The sequence below is a fragment of the Protopterus annectens genome, chromosome 3.part0 (genome assembly GCF_019279795.1).
Source record: "Protopterus annectens isolate FY-2018-M chromosome 3.part0, PAN1.0, whole genome shotgun sequence".
NCBI classification, from domain to species: domain Eukaryota; kingdom Metazoa; phylum Chordata; order Ceratodontiformes; family Protopteridae; genus Protopterus; species Protopterus annectens.
The window spans coordinates 246,018,419-246,033,085 of NC_056731.1; the positions used below are offsets into that span (position 1 = coordinate 246,018,419).

At 38.4% G+C, this 14,667-nt stretch overlaps 1 protein-coding gene across 8 annotated transcripts in view; it reads right to left on the reverse strand.

The window, feature by feature from the left end:
• TRAK1 (trafficking kinesin protein 1) overlaps nucleotides 1-14,667 on the reverse strand; it is a 969,724-nt gene that overhangs the window by 756,737 nt on the left and 198,320 nt on the right. The window contains exon 1 of one of the 8 annotated variants that reach the window (XM_044064728.1): nucleotides 11,732-11,797. The exons of the other annotated variants lie outside the window; for them this stretch is intronic. The gene's annotated coding sequence lies outside the window, so the exon portion shown is untranslated. Of the gene's footprint in view, nucleotides 1-11,731; nucleotides 11,798-14,667 lie in introns of those variants that run through there. 8 annotated transcript variants of the gene reach the window in all.

A 14,667-nucleotide genomic window follows, 5' to 3' on the forward strand; every position in this document is an offset into this window, starting at 1 on the left:
ATCAACAAAACTATACTCAAAAAATAGCACTTTGCTTGAATAAAAATAATAAAGGACAGTCTGGCTACAGATATACCTGAAACTGACTCACCTCCAGCTATCACATAAGACCATGTTCTAAAAGTGCTATCAAAAGCTAATAATTCTGCATTGATGGCTACTGACAATATCCTTGAATGCATCTTAAAAAAGCATGAAGCATAATTTAGCCACACCCTTAACAACACTTTTCAATCTCAGCCTCTATACATGTTTTGTACCAAATGAATGGAGAAAGATACAGTCATTCCCTGCATAAGGAAGGACTATCGACAGACCCAGAAGTCTGACCAGCTACATATGCAAAGCCATGGAAAGGCTTGCCATGGAATTAATCAGGACATAAGAAACCTACAAACACTACACCCATCTCAGTTTTCAGTCATCAAGGACAGGTTATGTTTACTCAACCAGGTGTTTTCAAAAAAAAAAAAAAAAAGTCACCAAAGCAATGGATGAAGACAAAATGGTACACACCACAAACCTTGACCTGGTCAAGCTTTTGACACACTCAATTCCCTACTCACGCATACTATAAAAGCTAAATAAAATGGGAATAAACCCCTTTGTTACCTGCTGGATTACTAAGTGGTTCAAAGATAGGACACAGATAATCAAAATAGGGGAAGTTCCCTCCATACCTTCCCTGCTTGGTACTACCTTTTCTGAAGTAAAAGTCAATACCAAAGGTCTCTGGAGGACTAAGGTTGCAGATGACTGCAAGCTAGGAGCAGTCACTGAATCCCCAAATGACTTGGCCACCCTGCAGGAAGGCTTATCTAATAAGTTCATAGGTTGGTACTAAGCCATCAGCCCCAGGATCTATACAAGCCTAGCCATAACAATTCCCTGGCTATTTCTTCTCAAAATACTTACTTCCCTGATCCCGTCTAGCAGGGCGACTGACGTGATCCCCAGGGTGAATTTCCTATCTCCCATCCAATCGTCAAGGTTCCTTTTGAAGAGGGCCAAAGAGGCGCATATGTATGGGCAGTCTATTCCAGAGTATGGGGAGTCTCTGGGTCAGGAACCTATCCTTCCAGCATGTTTTGTTCATTGTGAAGACCAGGTTTAGATCCCTGGAGTGTGTGGCTCTGAGGGATTGGGATTTCTTTAAGTGTAGCATGTTCAACAGCACTGGTTTTGACATGGCCTTGTATGTTAAGCAGAGATTGCCTCTGAGTAGGCGATATGCGACAGACTATAGCTGCAGTTTTTTTTAGATGGTCAGCATAGGGCATATGCTTTAGGCCTGTGATTCTTTTAGTGAGGTATTTCTGTGGCCTTTCCAGTTGTTGCAGATGTCTTGTGAGATGCATACCAAACAGGGCATTGTACTCTACAATGGGTCTAATGAGGGATGAGTACAGTGGGACAATGACCTCCTTTTTTTCTGGATGAAAAGCCCTTAGTAATGAGGTGTGCTACATAGAAGGATTTCCTGACTGTTGTCTCAAATACCTAACTGGTGTCAAAATCATGATCTGAAACTAAATGCCAAAAAATGTGCATTATTGTATCCTTTGGGAAGTCATCTATCGCAAGGAACTACCACACTGACATTACTCCCCTAAGAGTTGACCTAGTGTTTTGGGATTTGAGAACTTATATGGACAGTAACCTAAGTTTTTACCAATATGTGTCTAGTGTTGTAACAGAGTCATTCGATACTGCACAGCTTATAAAAAAAGGGATTTGTGACTAGATCTAGGGATGTCATTGTCCCCCTTTACTCAGCCCTCAATCATTTAATGCAATGTCCTTTGGCATGCATCTGTCCAGATGCATACAACTGGAATGCTCACAGAGATACCTTACTAAAAAGATACAAAGCCTAAACATGTCCTACATGGAGAGACTCAAAGCCCTGTCACTATACTCTGTATCCTACAAACTGCTATGAAGTTACCTGTGTCTAACATAGAATGCTCCTCTGACCTATTACTAATGGATTTACTGCATATCAGCACGTCAAATAGCATCAGAAGTACTTGGTCTAGGGATCTAAACCTCTTCTGCAACATCCACTGAACTGCTTGGATAGAAAAGTACATTTTACAGAGGATACGGCTGCTATGGAACAGACACCCCATCCAAATAAAACAGAATTTATCCCTGTCCATTTTCATCAGCAACTTAAATATATGGAGGGGAAACCAAAGACTTACCCCAGGACTGCCCCCTGTACTACTAATGAGCAGATGCAGCTTCTAAATGTTTTATCCCATGCATGGGTCCCCTCAAATTAACCTATAGTATGAACTCAGTTGTTCTCATTAGGGGTAATATATAATTATCGACCATGGGATGGGTACGGTAAATCTATAATCAAACGGGATAGGTTAATTCAAGCACAAAAAAGGAAACTGGCTAGGCTTAAAATGGCCTGCAAGAGCAGCTAGCCTAGTACTTATCTATGAGGTTAAAGGAGGAGGAAATACAAGACATCAGTGCCAAAATATGATGGTAGAACGTGCGTGTGGGCAATACAATTAATGGGGTATAAAATTAATGAGATAAAACAAAGGCTATAATTGTGAACTATGTATTTACACATGAAGTGGCTTGGCAATACCCATAGACATGGAGACATGATACAATGAAGTATGGGTTAAAATAACTCTGTTATGGTAGCCAGGGATATGTAGGAAGAGTCTAAAAACAGATAATACAAAGACTGAGAAACTGAAAGCTGTTGCCTCTGGAATGCAAGATACAGGCAGTAAAAATGTTTTTAGTCCCTTCAGTTTTATAAAAAGGTCAAGAATATTCTTATTAACCAGAGGAGTAATAGTTGTGGATAGTCATTAAAAAAGACTTGAAGGATTTTATCTGGGAATGGAAGTGGGGAAGAGTCAGGTGGGGTAAGTTTTTACCTCCAATAAAACAAGGAGATTTAGGATTACCTGATTTGAATGAATATTTTAGAGCTACACTATACACATAACACAAACAAAAAGCTACAAATTAAAGTGGAAATGGAAGACGAAGCGTGTGTGTGTGGTAATTAAAAAAATAAGGAGAATGGGATTTTGGACGCAGATCCTTCAGGAGGAACAACATTAGTCATACAGAATATTGTATTCATAAAGTAGCAGAAAGTTGTTCTTTTGGCTTTTCCCGGTTAGGGGTCACCCACAGCGGAACTCCGGTCCGCTAATGATTGGCAGTAGATTTTGTACAGGTGCCGAGGTGCCAGCTCGACGCCCAACCTTCAACGAAGGCACGCCCATTCTACGCATCTCTTTTGAATGCCACTTGACCGTGGGGAGGACATGCAGACTCCACACAAAAGGCGCTCCAGCCGAGAATCGAATGGGAGAACCTCTTGCTGTGAGGCAACAACGCCACCGCTGCACCACCGCGGCTCTATAAAGTAGCAGAAAGTATGCTAAGAAATAAGCCACTGGGGATGACTGCAATTAGGGGTACAGAGAATAGGCAAAAGGGAGCTGTAATTTACTGGAGGAAGATGGCAAAGGAATCAAATAATTAGAGAGGGAAAGGTAACAGAACGGGAAGAGGCCAAGAAGATATTTCGACTGCAGGTTAGAAATTGCCTTCCCTATCAGGGATTGATATCAAAGTACAGGTAAAGAGAAAGGGACAGGGGAATCCTAAATGAAAGCCCTGCTCTGGTTGAGTTTCTAGCTGAATGTAGAAGAGAATCTGCTGTTAAAATTAAATCTTCCTTTTCCGCACTGTAGTGTGATCTCGGAGTTGGTATATTTAAAGAGTGGGGGTGGGGGATCCTGCTTACAACAGTTATTTTTTTTTCTTTTCTAATTTTTTTTTACGTATTCAAACTTTTACAAGTTCGAACATATGGTTTCGATCATATAGCGTTCAAACTTGTAAAAGTTCGACTACAAAATAGGAACCCCATGGGAGCACATGCTGTCGGAGTGTAATGAGCTGGCAGACTAAAAATTCCCCACAGAGTACTCTGTTAGGAATACTTGGAAAGCAAGCGAGTGCAACTAAGGAAATTACTTTTTTTTTAGCTGGGACATAGGATCTAAATTGCATAGACCATATACACATTAAGACTGTTGAGTTTAAATTTGGTGGCTGCCAAAAAACAATTACTAGAAAATAGAAATCAAGGTATAAACTGAACATACTTTTCTCTCTGTTACAATATTCAGTACTTACAGAACAGGAACTGGGATCTTCATAAAAGGGTATGAGTAAATTGCATAGAAAAAAATGGAAATTGTGGGAACAATACATGTAGAAAAATGTTTTGGAGGAGGAATGAGGTTTAAGAGAAGACAGGAACTGAACAATTTATGTAATGTTGGCAATGTTGTAAAAACATAGAGGGTAAAAGATCTTACTTAAGTGGTCACAATGCTAGCTATGCAGAAAAAGTGAATACAGAACAATACTAGGAAAGCTATCACAAAGACCATAAGATGTCTAGCCATATACACCTTTAAGAAGTTTCAACTCCAATTAAATTAGTAAAATAGAGAGTGAGATTATCAATGTAGAGTCCAAGCTCAAGCAAAGCTACGTTCATTGAGTCTTGCTCAATGACAGACTCAAATATAATTACATCAGTATCGATGTGATCAACTCCAAACCTGGACAGCTGAGCTTGGAGCCAAGAAGGGCCTCAAAAATTGACCAGGGTAGTAAGGTTTGAGACTGATCGCGACCTAAAATTAAATTTGGGATTAAGAACTGCCAATTCTTATGAGCCAAAGATTTAACATTTAGACTGAAACAGAGGTCAAAAATGTCACACAAGTGGACACAGTTGGTACTGATCTCAAAAAGCAGGAGGATGGCACAGAAGGTAATGACCAAGAAAAGCAAAATGAAGTGAGCAGCTTTAGTAAGGTTTGTGAGATGGCAGATATATGGCCACAACTGACACTACAGCCAGAACAGTGCTGGTGAGAGGGACAGAAATCAGAGGAATTCTGATTATCCTTAAGAAAACATTTTGTGGTTAAGAAAAGGAAATATGCTGCTCAACTGCTCAGCCAAGCAATACAAAGTCACGCAGATCATGATTTAATGTAATCCACATCCATACATTTTATGCATGAATATGAATTGCATCAAATCATAAAAGCACACCTCTCCCAATCTTAGCAAGGACAGCTGCATTTCTCCGTAGACCGTCTTCTGTTTCCAAGGCAGATTTCTTGAGTGAGCAGGACAGGTTTCTGCTTTGCCTAGCAACCTCCTAGTGGAGATCACAGAAGCCACTCCACATACATATGGATTAGGGGAGGCAGTGAGATTAGTCTATGTAGGTGCATGGCATTTAAGTACTCAATCAGGGCCTTGACATCACCAGAAACTGACATCTGAGTGACAGAAAAAGAGAGGAAGACACAGACAGACAGATAGATGCAAAGTCAAGAGGGTAGATTTAAAAAAAAAATGGAAAAGAAAAGGCATGACTGAACTGCCCAAGTCTTGCTCATAATGAAGAGTGAATGGCAAGGCAAACATATTCCTGACATTAGCACAGTATGAAGTCTAAAGACAACAAGTGCTAGGGCAAAGGGAAGTATCTGAAATCATAAGCTAGATAAGTAATGTCAAAGTAACATTAAATATTCTTGACTTCATCATTTTCTGTTCTGAACTTCAATTACCTGGATCAAGGAGTTGGTCTGACACACTACTGGCCAACTCATTAACGAGTATGGGGAGAGGGGTTTAAGTAACATGAAAGATATTCAGCTGATGAAGTACAAGAGGGAGAAGTTAAGTAATACGACCTTTAAGACAATATTTACACTGTCATTTGTTGTAGCTGGATATTTTTAACTAAGGAAGTAGCGATTCCCCAGAGTTTTCGTCAAACTGTTGAGAAGCTATGTTAGGTACCACTCATAGCTCTCAACCTCTTACAGCAAGAAATCTAGACAAAGCTATAAATAATGGGGGGACAAAGGGCCAAAAATTGGGACATTTTTTAATATTGTTCTTACAAACTTAGAAAGTTGATAAAGAGTAACAGGTTTTGCATTGGCATGAATTTTATGAAGGGTATGAAGTCTGAATCTCAAATTTCTGTCATTTTCTGACTTCAATCCTTAAATATAAGACAAAAAATATGAACATTCTGCGAAAATCTGTACAGTTGAGAGGCATTTACTTTTGTTCCTGACGTTTGCAATATTAAACCTGAAAGTGACTGACTTCAAAAATTAAGAAGTGATAGTAAGTCCAAGATCGCTGTGCCTTAGAGAGTTGAAAAGGAATCTTGGAATTGGTATATATGTTAGTTTTGGTATGGGTAATGCAACCCCCCCCCCCCCCACACACACACACACACACACACACAGAATGAAGAGGTATGGGGGGAAGAGGGCTTATCCCCTGAAAAAATATTAAAAGACAAAAGAGATTGTCAACATTCACTGCTCTCCTGCATTTTCATAATTCCAGGACGCACAGTTACAAGTCTTAGAATTACAAGAGAGAGAGAGACAAGTTTGCCTGCTGGTGCGGAAAAGGTTTCTAGCTGTAACAGCTTAAACAGACAGCTTAGTAAAAGGTTAGGTATTTATGTAGGTGCTATTTGGCCTTTTATACCATCTAGCAATGAAGGTCCTGCTGTGGTGAGAATGATGGAATGACAAATTTTACTGAAATAAACTGTAGCATTTCTGCATTTACTCTACTTTGGCAAGCTCAAATGCTGGGCAGTAATGTGCTAGTCTAGCTAAAAATGCTCACACAGACTTCTTGATTATATCAACTAAAGTTCCATCTCACAATTGGCTTGGATAATCAAGGTTCTGAGTATTCCTACAAATTATACCAGGGTATTTTAAGCATTCATAAGACTGCCACAATAAAACTACTGCTACTACAAAATGTTATGCATCCTCACTCATTTTATACAGGTCTAACCCATCACCATCACTGCCAACTCTCTGTACCTGATCTACTTCCTTCAGTTACAGTAAAAAAAAAAAAACAATGAACAAATATAAAAAAGATATGCACGGCATTTAGGGAATTCACCAGTGAGAGATTTAAATGGCTCTCTTCAAAAGCAATGCATAAAACAAACAAATCAGAAGGCTGGGTACAGTACATGCAAACAAGACTTTGATGATTACGTGAAAAAGAATCTGTCTTAATTAGCTGGGTGGCAACCTTTAAAATTCTCTTTCATTCCCTTTACTTGCATTAACACACCTGCACCAAATATTTAACTATACTGGAATACTTCTCTCACTGTGATAGCATGTGTCTACGTTATCCAAATTAATTACCCACTCAACTCCACGTTCCTCCCACTGTTTTTGTTTACTTTGCACCACACTAAAAATTCAGTGGGACACTATTCTTATCTGAACAGTGATGCTTACTGTTGCATTTACTGGGCACTCCTAACAGTGAGTATTTTTGTTCAGAATGCACCTCCAATATAATTATCACATGAAAAATAAATGAATAAATGAGCCAGGTTAAAGGTAAAACATTTAAGTCTAAGGTGGGGCCTAGTTCTTAGTACAAATAGTTTGTTATACCTCCATTTCACATCATTTTCTCAGCAAAAGAATGCTTTTTCTCCTTAAAAAACATATATGATCAATAACATGAAGAATTAAAGGCAGTGAAGCAGCACTCCTACACCATTGTTTTATCTTATATTTGTTAAACAGGAAGTCAACTAGGAGATCCCATTTTCAGAGGCATTTGAAATAAATCTCTAAACAAAAAGGGTAAACAAAATTTGGACAAAGTACAGTGCACTGCAATACACAAAACCAAAACTTTTTCAACACAAAACGTATTCAGTTAGGAAAATGCAAAAGTCAGGACAACAAAATGTCATGAACATAGCATAACTTCACAATTATGAATACATAAGTTACCTCATATAATATATAGTACCCAGCAGTCTGTTGCACCAGACAGTAACACTATTTCTAGCTATACGAGTAACAATGCACACAAGTACTACTTGGCAATCAATCAGTCAGACAGCTGATACTATGGGAGTGATGCACAAGCAAACAGAAACTGGCAGTACTCTAATCACAGGATGATGCATAGTAGTTGACTAAGATACTAGTTGCAGTGAAGTCAGAGAATTAGCTAGTATTACAATTTCAAGTCCAATTTTGAAACAGATGTTGATTTTTTTTTTTTTTTGTCTGGGATGCAGTGTATAACGATTGACAGTTTATTTCAGGTTTTCAGCTGTAACAGCAAGCCTGTCAACTCAATACTTGAGGGACTTACTGATGGACCCAATCGAGTGATGCCTCCAAGTGCATTTGAAATTAAATCCTACTGACGTCACTAGGCGTCAAATATTGCTTGTTCATATTTGCATCAATAAGCCAAAAAACATGTACAAGGTTTTAAAAGATTTCATTACAGCTTACACAATCGCAAACTCAACTGCATTAATTTTTTACCTCTGTCTAGTGCAGGCAAATAGAAACTGTTGTTTTTATGATATTAATTTCTACAGATATAATTTTCATGTTTTTCTAAATAGCTCAACAATTTCTACAGATATAATTTTTACATTTTTCTAAAGAGCTCAACAACCAAATACATACAGAACTCTTAGCCGCATATAAAAGCTCTCAACTAAATGAATGAAATGCTACTGACAGTGTGTGTGTAACTTGAGTAATTGCAGAGATATTGTAAGTTGTTTACAAAATATTACAAATTTAACAGTTACTGTGTTTACTGTGACTTCTAAAATTCAGTTCAAGACCTAGAACCTAAAGAATGGTACCACTATAAAAATAGTTTGTGCTGAATAGTTTGCCATTTATACTTCTTTCATAACTCCTATGGTTCCAGAGATATGAACATTTGTTAGAAATGTGAGGACATCATTTGATTCTGTGAAAAGGTTTAGGCTCCACCCACTGGAAGTTACAGTGCAAACCTCCTGAGCTCCACTGGAATGAATGATTAACAGGTGATCTCTAAAAAGAGAGTTTGAGCTACTGAAGAATGGCTATTGAGAAAAAAATGGTTTTGGAGTAAAGCACAGTGAGTCACTGAAAGGCCATGACTGAATTCAAGCACGTGCAGACTGTATATAGAGACACATTAATTTGTTCTCTTATGGTCTTCTCAGGCAAATCTAGAAGTTATGCTATAAGCTTGCTGAAGTTTACAAAAGAAAATAAATACAACTGAAGATCTGATGGAAGTACATAAGTGACAGAAGTGGCTAGCCTGGCACTATCTGTTTAGAACAAACGTTCACCTCACTTTTTAGTGGCTTTAGTGACCACATTCTTTACTTCACACAACTGACTACCTAGATGCACAGCCACTGCACTTAGTTTAGCACAGGCACTAAGCTGCTACAAATCAGATTTTCATTCACTGTCTTTTGTTATTCTTTTGTTATTCTTACTTTCTGGTATGGCAATCTCCTCATTCCTCCTTTTCTCATTCAACAACGACTTCCTTTCCAAGCTGGAAATGACCATTATCAGGTAGACCCCTTACTTCAGGGTGACTGTCATACAAAGCCCAATTATTAAGGCTAGACAGGTAGGATGAAGATAAGGACTGACACTGGCTCCCTTTCAACACCCATCATTGCTGAGAGTTTTGCCTTACAGACATGACCTCGCTTGTGTAGGCATATTCAGTGCTGTGCTCAAACGTCACACCCACATAACTAAAAACATCTGTTCTTCGCTCATATTTGCTCTTACAAACTGATTAATGGACTCAGGAAACACAATCTCTTCTCACAGCTGGTCTTGTGCCACTCATCCAAATAGCCACAACTAAGTTACTAGAACCGTAGATAGTAGCCCCCCCCCCCCCCCGAGTAGCTGCAAATGAGCAGTCACAAGCCTGAAACATCAAGGTCTGTAGTGGTGCAAGTGTGTGCACATAGAGACATACTGCCACTGTGCATGTAAACCTTAAGGACACACATTCCATAGTTCTGGCCAAGGATAAGCAACTACTCTGGTTTTATGAATGAAGAACTGTATTAAAAGTGGAAGACTGCCTCTACCTTACTCTGGGGAGCCTGGTCTTTTAATACTGGACAGTAACATTAGTTCACCTACTGCTTCTCAGTGATCTTCAGTACAAGACAAATACTACCTTTGGAGATCTTGTGCTACTTCCTAAGAATGTATGTTGTTCTTAGTTACTCTACTATTAAGCAGACCATTTTAAAGATTAACACAGTACCTTCAAATGAACATTGTTTGAACAAGTGAACAACCATCAGATGTTCTGAAGTATCTATTTAAGGCTTCTGTTGGTGATTTTCAGCAGAACTTCTTTGTGAGATGGAGTCTTTCCAAGGGCATTCAACTGAAGCTAAAATGGAGGCCATTGCTCAAGGAGGAGGAAGTGGCAATATTGATGTCATTGATAAATGGTTCCTCAGAGACTTCACTGATTGTCAAGTAGAACACATTTGTAGGTGCTGCTAGACACTCATGGACTTTAGGAAAATGTTTTGCCTTACATTCAAGTAGATGCTATTTTGTTGCTGCTGCTGAACAGGAAAGTGTTGAAAGACTTGGTTGTTGTTCTTTTGGCTTTTCCCGGTTAGGGGTCGCCACAACGGGACTCCAGTCCGCTAATGATTGGCAGTAGATTTTTACGGCGCCGAGGTGCCAGCTCGACGCCCAACTTTCAATGAAGGCATGCCCATTCACGCATGTCTTTCGAACGTCACTCGACCATGGGGAGGACATGCAGACTCCACACAGAAGGTGCTCCAGCAGAGAATCGAACGGGAGAACCTCTTGCTGTGAGGCGGCAACGCTACTGCTGCACCACCATGGCAGTATTAAAGGAAGCTGGATTCCTTCACTGCAAGTTGGACGATTAAGCGTGTATAAGAAATATCTCGAATTCTGGAGAAGAAAGAGTTTGGGCTGTTTAACTTGTGCATAAAACAGGTTTAGCAACTGCTCTGGTAATCCTGGGGAATTTTAAATTTAAAATTATACGAGAATCTTAAAAGTAATGAAACTCTCAACTGCATCTTTTAAAGACAAGGTATTAAAAGTCACTACTAACACCAAAATTAGCCTCGAGAGGTTATTTTGCAGATCATGCTGCAGGAGGCCATCTTTCATAGAGCCATCAAAGTTATAACTCAGAGATGCGTCTGACATGCACCCAGTCCCCAAATTGCTGCTGCTACAGGCACATGTGCACTTTTCCATACATGGGTCAAACACAAACATTCAATTTGCAAGTCATGCCTGCCTCAGCTTAAACTGCTCCAAACTGTTAAAACTCACCTGCAGCATCAGACATGCAGCAGGTTGGGCTACTTCACTCTCTTTAAGATGGATGACGTTACAGTAGTAGCCTCTCACTCCCATTCTTAATACCTGGCTCCTCAGAGCCCTGATCACTGATCCCAGGTCATACAGGTATGGCTAGTGACCGTAGGACCACAGGAAGACCAAACGGTTTTAGCATTTCAAATATTAAATGAGCTAACTTTCCTATGACAAACATTAGAATTCAGATTCAAACTGAAGGCATGCACACAAACTACAGAAAAGACTGACTGGGGGGATGTCTGAGAAAACATACTGTAGGACTTGCCACTACAGAAGGCCTTTACACTCAGTTATAAGATTTTCATAATCCAGTGTCATTGTAGTTTTGGCAAAAGAAGAAGGAATCACAACACTAACTTCTGAATATCAACCATTTAAGCAGTAATTAGCATACTTACTACTTATCCCTCCTTTTTTCAGTTATGAGTTTATGATAAACACCATAAAAGACAAATCACTTTAGATGGCAACTTCCTCTGCAGTCTCTGAACAGCTCGACCTTATTTTCAGTATTGTCAAAACCTCTTGTCTTGTTCCCTCTTAGAAACTTTGAAGAAATAAATAACTGTAAATTAATCTGCATTAAAAGAACAGGCATACACTCAAACACAAATCTGGAAACAGCAAGGAAGATGTTTTCATTTAATTACCTTCTCATCAGAGCACCATTAATGACACTTCACTGTTACTTACTTACTTTACAGCCTAGGCTGTATACATCTAAAGCAAAGCTTAGCCTGACAACCATCATAACTTAAAATTCTAGCTCATATTTTTCCTAAATGCCTGTATCAGGAAATTAATCACTATTGCATGAAAAAAGCAAAGGTAATGCAAATCAACTATTAAAAAGACCTACTAAAAGGAAAAATGTACAACTACTACATTCATTAAAAGGCTCATCAGATCTTCATTCCAAAACCTGGACAACATTGTTAGACCTCCTGAATTACAGATTTTATAACTTTTGAGAACAAATCAGGGATATGAGCATTTCAAAGTTTTAAGGAAGGACAAAAGGACAACTGGACATCTGTTTTCTCTTGCTGATTTAGTTCCATTTTTTTTTTAAATTCTTATGTTCTGTTGTGCTTCCAACCTCTTTCTTTTCTTCACCTTTCTTCTTGTTAAAAACACTAATAAATACTGAGTTAAGAAAAGAAAGTGTTGTTCTCCTTGCACCTGTATCCCCTCGAGGGCAACATCACTCAAGCATAAAATGCAAAGCTGTACACATATGCGGCACATTCACACACAACAGCTCCACCCACCTCAGTATATTAATTAACTTTCCTCCCTTCCCAAACACACTACTTTGTCTAATATAGATTAAGTCCCTCTCCTCTCTGATTTCCTTTATAATAAAAGTACATCTGCTTCATCCTACTTTATAGTAGCTTATTTCTGTAATGTTCTTTGCCTGTCATTCTTCCACTATGCAATGCATATAAGCATATACACAGTAAATGACAATGCTTTTTGTTAATTACAATTCCACTGATGCAACACTAATCTGGCGCCCCTAAACTACATACAGCAGTACATGGGGTGTCAAAAACCGTACTAAGAATTAAGATTCTAAACTATACACATTAGTTCACATGAATAACTGCAAAATGTAAACACTGACAGCATACACAATGATTACTGTTCAGCTCAGAGCTAATCCAATTACATGACAGTTCTTTGAAAAAAAAATGCATACATTACCAACAATACTTTGAAGAAATGAATGCATAAAGCCAACAAGTAATTACTTATAAATATCTACATCTGTTCCTACTTAATATGTAACCATATAGAGTTCATATTAATCAATAAAAAGATAAGCTCGTACAAGGTTACAAAGTTAATACCTACTAACAATTCTAAAGGTGAGAAAACGCAACATGATCTAATACAATTCACAAAGTTGTATTTTGCGTACTCATTACAGAAAGGAGGATATAGAAAAAAATGTCACACACAAAATCTAACACGAGTTTTTCTTCAGTATTAGTTATTCAGAAAGTAAAACAATGCATATAACCAGGTGGGGGTGTCATTTGCTTTTTGTTTCCCTTAAGATAAACACATATAAGCAATATGAGCAGTGTCAAAATACTACGACGTTAGTGAAACACACCACTCCAAGAGTTTCTATTATAAATAAGTCATTGTTAGATAGCTTAATCTGGGATTTGTATACTTTATGAAAAAAATATTTTTCTGAAGTAAGTTATACTTCAGTTACAGCAAAAAAGAAAGCCCTTGACTGGTACCAAGGTCACATCCTGACAAAATTATGTTGTGGCAGCAGCACAGAAATAAATTAAGAGGCTTCAGTAGGAAATGGTTGCTTGTCAGTTACGTCTTGCGTATCTTCATAAGTGAAGCTGCAGACACTTCAAAAAAAGAATAATAATAATCCTTTTGCATGTTGTCTCAACATGCAAAGAGGGATGACTCATAAGGAGCAAAAAGGGTTAATGAATTAGTAAATTATCAAAACAGGATAACTTAAAATCACTGAATGGGAATATAAGAAAATGCAACAAGAAAGCAAGGGTGCACAACAAAGTAGCAGCAACAAAAAGCTGTATAAAGCTAGAACAAGGCCTTAAGTGATCAAATGATATAAAACTTAAGAAAAGAAAGCTGCTACCTGGATCTTTTGTGTGTGTGTGTGTGTGTGTGTGTGTGTGTGTGTGTGTGTGTGTGTGTGTGTGTGTGTGTGAGAGAGAGAGAGGGGGGGGGTCTCATTTTACTTAAGACAAAAGCCATCTAGAAGCAGTTGAACTTGTACAGTGTCAGCATAAAAACCTTTGCAGACAACTGAATGCTATGATTATTTTGCACACAAAATTACAGGAGGTTGACAAATTATTTAATGTGTGCTTTTGCAAAAACTGTTGAATTGTATAACACTTTGCAGTTCTAAAAGCCTATGTTCACCATTTCTTGCCTATAAATTTTAAGAATTATAACTATTTTAACAATGCTATATGACACTTGTAAACAGCACTTTTGTCCAGTCACAATATCATCTTTTTTGCAAGGATCACATCTGCACTGGGTGAACTACTTGAGGTTTTTTTTTCTGCCACCATGACTGGGGTATACAGATGCATGCTAGGAAACACACACACACATACACAAACCAAACACAATTCGACACCACACTACCAGACACACCAAATTCAAACACACATAAGCTTTTTCCATGGGGAAGCAAGCCCTCCGCAACCCCCAAAATTAATATAAACAACTCAAGAGATTTCAGATGCATCAGGTTAAATGCCACTTGGAGCTCTTGTGCTGCACAAATCTGTCTTACCCTACACTCATGTCACTC